The sequence below is a fragment of the Littorina saxatilis genome, linkage group LG6, assembly GCF_037325665.1.
Source record: "Littorina saxatilis isolate snail1 linkage group LG6, US_GU_Lsax_2.0, whole genome shotgun sequence".
Lineage (NCBI taxonomy): Eukaryota > Metazoa > Mollusca > Gastropoda > Littorinimorpha > Littorinidae > Littorina > Littorina saxatilis.
This window is the reverse complement of record NC_090250.1, coordinates 8,256,192-8,263,691: the sequence shown is the minus strand read 5'-3', so window position 1 is coordinate 8,263,691 and position 7,500 is coordinate 8,256,192. Positions and strand designations below refer to the sequence as shown.

Sequence of the window (7,500 nt, the reverse complement as noted above, 5' to 3'; positions counted from 1 at the left end):
GGTAGGGTTCAGGCCTTCTCGCAGAAGCTTCTGACATGGGGGGGGGGGGGGGGGTGTTGGAGATGGGGTTCATTATGAGATGGGCCTTCGCGTAGAAATGTCCCTGCACATGTCAGTAAATCACTGACTCTCTTCTGACATACCTGCCCAGGTGAGTAAAACAAGTGACTCTCATTTTCTTGGAGGAGGGGGGGAGGGGAGGAGGATGGAGTTGGGGGAACAGGGTCAGAAGAGGGATGGGCCTTTGCACAGACGGTCCGCTGGCATGCCTGCCCAGATGAGTCGAAAAGGCGGAGGGAGGGGATGGGAGGGGAGGGGGGGGAGTAAGAGGAGGGGCAGGCAGTCTATGTTGTATACCTATGGTGCGCCAAATTGATATTACTATCGTTAACTGTTATATAGGGTTTTGAAACTATCGTTAACTGTTATACAGAGTTTTGAAACTATCGTTAACTGTTATGTAGAGTTTCGAAACTATCGTTATCTGTTAGATAGAGTTTCAGAAACTCTATATAACAGCTAACGATAGTTTTATCAAAAGCGCGTCGGTATCGTTCCCAAATGGGAAAACCCTGAAACTGCCATTGCAAAACTGTCTTTTTGCTACGAAATGTACATTTTAACTACAAACACAATTTAAAAAACTACAACATTAGTTATTGACCGTTCTTCTGTTGTCGTCTTCTCAAATCATTGTTGAGTTTGTTTAATATTAGCTTTATCATATCATTTGTACTTTCGGCCGTACCGTTTTCCACGTGTGCGGTTTGAAGACGCGGAATATTCGCGGAAAAGACCATGACAGACGCACGGCTACACAAAACAGTGGGTTTTTTTTCAAAACAAACACAAAACAACGTGACATTCCCCACGACGCGTTTTGGAAAACACTGCATGCTTTCGCATCGTGTTTTGGGTACTGACACTGACCGTTGCACACTGCATGCATGCCAGCCGTATGTGTACAAACTGACTCGCTCACAGCGCGGTAGCTAGAACGGGTCAAGCTGACACTGACAAATATTTCTGTGAAAACAGGAAGCGTGCTAGCTGTAACGAAGATTTGATTACTTGATTAAACGAAGCAGCGAAATGATGGACTTTTCAGACGACAGTTAGTTGAATATGATCTACTAAATGTTGTAGTAATTTAGTGCAAATTCGCTCGAACGAAACGTTCAGCAGCCATTTTGCCGGCATCGAAACATCCGACCACGCCATCGCTATTTTTAGAAACTCTATATAACAGTTAACGATAGTAATATCACTTGCGCGCACCATGCCGCCGTTTTGCGAAACCCTCGTTATCTGTTATTCATAGTTTTAGCAATAGCGCGCACAAACGCGCTATTGATATAACTCTAAATAACAGTTAACGATAGTTTCGAAACTCTATTTAACAGTTAACGATAGTTTCGAAACTCTTTATAACAGATAACGATAGTTTCGAAACTCTATATAACAGTTAACGATAGTTTCAAAACCCTTTATAACTGTTAACGATAGTAATATCAATTTGGCGCACCATAGTATACACGGCTGGGGGGAGGGACGGATGGTAAAGGACGGAGGGGTGAATAGGCAGTGCTAGGAATATGGCTGAAAGGGAGATTAGAGTCAGTCCGTCCGTCTTCCAGCCCGTCTTCCAGCCCTCTCACCTGGTTTCTTTTGTTTGGTTGTCTCTCAGTCAATGCTCGTGTATGACTGTATAAATGCATATATATGTCTACTTTGAATTTGATGAGAAAAAGGAGAGATGTGTACAACTGTATAGCTCGTGTATTTGTGCGATGAAGCGGAGATGGGGGGGATTTTTTTTTTAGGGGGGGGGGGGGGGCAGATGAACGTGACACATCCGAGCTGCACTGTCAATAACGTTGAAGAGGAACTAGAGTGGAGACAAGTAGTACAGCATGTCAGAGCGAGTAAACACAAGGATAACCATCTAATTCGAACTTGAACTGAAGTGTCGACAAGCCCGGAATTCTGGTGAGAGAAAAAATGCATCAAATGTGAACAATTCAACGATCCGAACAAAGCATTTCTCCATAGCGTGTCTTTGGAATTTTCCTGGTCGTTTATTTTTAACCCTCCACAGTTTGAACTGCCTGTGGAATGATGTTATTGCCAGAGTCGAAGCTTCAAATGCGTATCTCTATTGACCAAATGCTGTGTGTTGAAAGGTTATGACTCTGATTAACCTAAAATAGACAGCAAAAGAAAAAACAAGACTTTAACCGTTTACTACAATAATCTGAGTAACTCTGACAGGCTTTTTTCGATTTTGGAATAACTTCACCAGATTATTAAGCCAATCACAACTGATGAATACCGACACAGTTCTGTCCCAGCGTGCAGTAACATCCTACCACGTAGACACATAACCTAAATCTACACCCTGGCTGCTATCTGTGCTAAGATTGACATATATGTGTCAGTTACACGGGCGCAGTGGCGTGGTGGTAAGACGTCGGCCTCCTAATCGGGAGGTCGTGAGTTCGAATCCCGGTAGCTGCCGCCTGGTGGGTTAAAAGTGGAGATTTGTCCGATCTCCCAGGTCAACTTATGTGCAGACCTGCTAGTGACTTAACCCCCTTCGTGTGTACACGCAAGCACAAGACCAAGTGCGCACGGAAAAGATCCTGTAATCCATGTCAGAGTTCGGTGGGTTATAGAAACACGAAAATACCCAGCATGAGAGATGTTCAACGTGCGGGCTACTTCACCTGCCTTGACCTCTCGCCAATTCATTGTAAAAGCGCTTAGAGAACGTCAAGCGCTCTATAAATCTTCCATATTATTAGTATTATTATTATTCAGCAAAGACAATCACACTCCGCACAGAAAGCAGCCTGGGTGTTGATTTTTGGTATGTGTGTAAATGGAATTATGCTCTTATTCCATGTAAAAGCCTGGGCGGATCTGTGGTGCTTTACACGCAAAGTAAGATATTATTAAAATATGCTACAATTGTGAGAGTGATCTGTGGTGCTTTACACGCAAAGTAAGATATTATTAAAATATGCTACAATTGTGAGAGTGATCTGTGGTGCTTTACACGCAAAGTAAGATATTATTAAAATATGCTACAATTGTGAGAGTGATCTGTGGTGCTTTACACGCAAAGTAAGATATTATTCAAATATGCTACAATTGTGAGAGTGATCTGTGGTGCTTTACACGCAAAGTAAGATATTATTCAAATATGCTACAATTGTGAGAGTGATCTGTGGTGCTTTACACGCAAAGTAAGATATTATTCAAATATGCTACAATTGTGAGAGTGATCTGTGGTGCTTTACACGCAAAGTAAGATATTATTCAAATATGCTACAATTGTGAGAGTGATCTGTGGTGCTTTACACGCAAAGTAAGATATTATTAAAATATGCTACAATTGTGAGAGTGATCTGTGGTGCTTTACACGCAAAGTAAGATATTATTCAAATATGCTACAATTGTGAGAGTGATCTGTGGTGCTTTACACGCAAAGTAAGATATTATTCAAATATGCTACAATTGTGAGAGTGATCTGTGGTGCTTTACACGCAAAGTAAGATATTGTTAAAATATGCTACAATTGTGAGAGTGATCTGTGGTGCTTTACACGCAAAGTAAGATATTATTCAAATATGCTACAATTGTGAGAGTGATCTGTGGTGCTTTACACGCAAAGTAAGATATTATTCAAATATGCTACAATTGTGAGAGTGATCTGTGGTGCTTTACACGCAAAGTAAGATATTATTCAAATATGCTACAATTGTGAGAGTGATCTGTGGTGCTTTACACGCAAAGTAAGATATTATTCAAATATGCTACAATTGTGAGAGTGATCTGTGGTGCTTTACACGCAAAGTAAGATATTGTTAAAATATGCTACAATTGTGAGAGTGATCTGTGGTGCTTTACACGCAAAGTAAGATATTATTCAAATATGCTACAATTGTGAGAGTGATCTGTGGTGCTTTACACGCAAAGTAAGATATTGTTAAAATATGCTACAATTGTGAGAGTGATCTGTGGTGCTTTACACGCAAAGTAAGATATTATTCAAATATGCTACAATTGTGAGAGTGATCTGTGGTGCTTTACACGCAAAGTAAGATATTGTTAAAATATGCTACAATTGTGAGAGTGATCTGTGGTGCTTTACACGCAAAGTAAGATATTGTTAAAATATGCTACAATTGTGAGAGTGATCTGTGGTGCTTTACACGCAAAGTAAGATATTATTAAAATATGCTACAATTGTGAGAGTGATCTGTGGTGCTTTACACGCAAAGTAAGATATTATTCAAATATGCTACAATTGTGAGAGTGATCTGTGGTGCTTTACACGCAAAGTAAGATATTATTCAAATATGCTACAATTGTGAGAGTGATCTGTGGTGCTTTACACGCAAAGTAAGATATTATTCAAATATGCTACAATTGTGAGAGTGATCTGTGGTGCTTTACACGCAAAGTAAGATATTGTTAAAATATGCTACAATTGTGAGAGTGATCTGTGGTGCTTTACACGCAAAGTAAGATATTATTCAAATATGCTACAATTGTGAGAGTGATCTGTGGTGCTTTACACGCAAAGTAAGATATTATTCAAATATGCTACAATTGTGAGAGTGATCTGTGGTGCTTTACACGCAACGTAAGATATTATTAAAATATGCTAATAATAATAATAATAACGATTACTTATATAGCGCGTAAACCTCGTGGTGACGAGCCCAGAGCGCTTTACACTTACACAATCATAATACAAACAAGGAAAGAGAACTAAATCCGAATAAATTCAAACATGGTCACACACACCCACACACGCACGCACACACACATGCACACACACACACACACACGCGCGCGCACACACTCACACACAATCTTTCTTTCGTCATTGTCAATGTTCAGGTAACCCGCAATGTCATTCCATGTACGCATACGTTATTCTAGTACAACACACACAGGCACATACACATCCTCATGAACGCCACACTTTAGTATATAATACACGTGGCAGCGCCGATGACTCACCGATCATGGGATCTCCTTCAGAGGTCTAACTTAAACATGTGTGTTTTGAGGGCTGTTCTAAAGGCAGATGGTGACTGGGAATCCCTAATGCTCCGGGGGATTTTCTCCCAGACAAGAGGTCCCTGGTACTTGAAGGATCTCTCAAATCCATAGTTAGTTGATTTTCTGTTTCTTTTTGGTTTACTAAGTACATTGGTATCTGTTGCAGAGCGAAGAGAGGAGAGGTTTGAATATTTTGATAACATCTCAGAGAGATAAGCAGGTCCTGTACCATGAAAGAAAGAGAAACAAATGCATGCAATTTTGTATTGAATACGACTTCTTACAGGCAGCCAGTGAAGGGATCTCAAAACAGGTGTGATGTGGTGTCTTTTAGGGGTCTTTGTGATTAATCTAGCGGAGTTGTTCTGTACTTTCTGCAGTTTTTCAATGAGATAGTCAAATGAACCAGAAAGAAGGGCATTTCCGTAATCTAGCCTTGAAAGAACGAGAGAGCAAATGAGGGTTTTTGTAGCATCGGAAGAAAGGCAGTGGCGTATGGAGCTAATTTTTCTCAGTTCATAGTAGGCATTTCTACAGACAGTGGAGACTTGTTGTTTGAAGCAGAGAGTTTCGTCGAAGATGACACCGAGGTTTCGTACTTGAGAAGCCAACTGAATATCAGTTCCAGCTATAGAGATTTGGGCAGGAAGGGATGGTTCTTTTTTAAGAGAAGGGGGTACAACTAGCATGATCTCGGTCTTGTCGTCATTAAGTTTCAATTTATTTTCGGTCATCCACAATTTCAAGTCAGAGATGCAGTTCTTAGTTGTCTCGATTGTGTTGGGGAGGTCAGTAATAGGGCCAGATTTTTGTAACTGAGTGTCATCAGCAAAGCTTTCATAGGAAACAGAGTGGCGAGAGATGACATTAGATATTGGTTTCGTGTACATGATGAATAGCACCGGGCCAAGTACAGATCCTTGGGGGACACCGAAAGTCAACGGGGATGGAGCAGATTGGAAGCCGTCAATGGAGACTATCTGAGAGCGGTCTGTGAGGTAGGACTTAAACCAAGCTAAGGCAGTGTGGCAAATACCAAAAGAATTGTGAAGTCTTGTCAGGAGAACGGAGTGGTCAATAGTGTCAAATGCTGCCGAGAGATCTAATAGAGAAAGGACAGACACATGCTTTTGATCGAGAGCTAAGAGAAGGTCATTTGCAACTTTGATGAGAGCGGTTTCTGTTGAGTGGCCAGCCCTATACGCGGACTGATGGGGGTCGAGGAGCTTGTTCTGGGTGAGGTGCCCAATGATCTGAGAGAGAACTATCTTTTCAAGTAATTTCGAGAAAAAAGGAAGATTTGAGACGGGTCTGAAGTTTTTTAGGCAGTTAGGGTCTAGGGAAGGTTTTTTAAGCAGAGGGCGGACTACCGCCGATTTGTATACAGATGGGAAGATCCCGGTGGCCAGCGAGTCATTGACGATACCGGTAATGCATGGAACTAGCGCATCAATACACTGGTTGAGAATGCACGAGGGCAATGGGTCAAGCTCACATGTCTTACGGTTGGATTCAGCAATTTTTTCTCTGACAAAACATTCTGACACATGGTGAAAACCCGAGAAAGATGTTCCTGAGAATTTTTTCTCTGTGAATTTGCTGGTGGTAGAGGTTAGCTGAGAGTCAAGTTCTTCTCGTATTGTCTGTACTTTAATTCTAAAGTAATCGGAAAATTCACAGGGTAGACGACTTGGAGTGTATATGGTCGGGAGAGGACAGTTTTTCTCTTTACCAAGCAGACTATTTGTGACAGAATACAGCTGCTTCATAGTCTTAGCTGCGAGTACCTGGGCTGAGTTATATGCAGTTTTGGCAGCTTCAACAAAGCGATTAACCTGGTGTTTAGCTCTGTTAAAAATCTCTGTGTCGATGTACGTGCTCGACGGTCGCAGCATGCGGCGTTCAGCTCTGCGTCGCTCCTGCTTCAGTGGCCGCAGCTCATCAGCGACAGCGCTATACCATTCACATGAAGACCGCGACGACACCTTGCGACGTCTTGGCGGGGCATGCGAATCTAGAGCATCTTTGAGATACTGGTCGAGTTGATGAGCGGCGGGATGGACGGAAGAGTTGATGGAGGCCAGCATGTCCTCTGTCAGGGCAGCAACATCAACAGCGGCGATATTCCTTCTCATGACGAAGGTAGGGCGATGTTCAGGTTTAGGGAGAAATAAGTCCAGTACAGCACAGTAGTGATCCGAGGGTAGAGTGTAATCCATAGTCAAAGACTTGATGATCGATTCATCATCTCGGCAAACAACCCAATCCAAGGTGTGTCCGTTGCGCTGTGTTGGAACGGTGATGGTTTGGGAGAGTTTGAATACGTTGAGAATATCCCACATATCCTCAGTGAGGGGATGGCGCGCATCATCGAACCAGACGTTGACGTCACCGACGATGAGCAATTTGCCCCTAAGCCCATTG

The 7,500-nt window shown here is 42.1% G+C and overlaps 1 protein-coding gene across 2 annotated transcripts in view; it reads left to right on the top strand.

Annotated features, from left to right (window-relative positions):
• LOC138968424 (polyunsaturated fatty acid 5-lipoxygenase-like) overlaps window positions 1-7,500 on the top strand; it is a 139,271-nt gene that overhangs the window by 60,092 nt on the left and 71,679 nt on the right. The gene's annotated exons all lie outside the window — the stretch shown is intronic.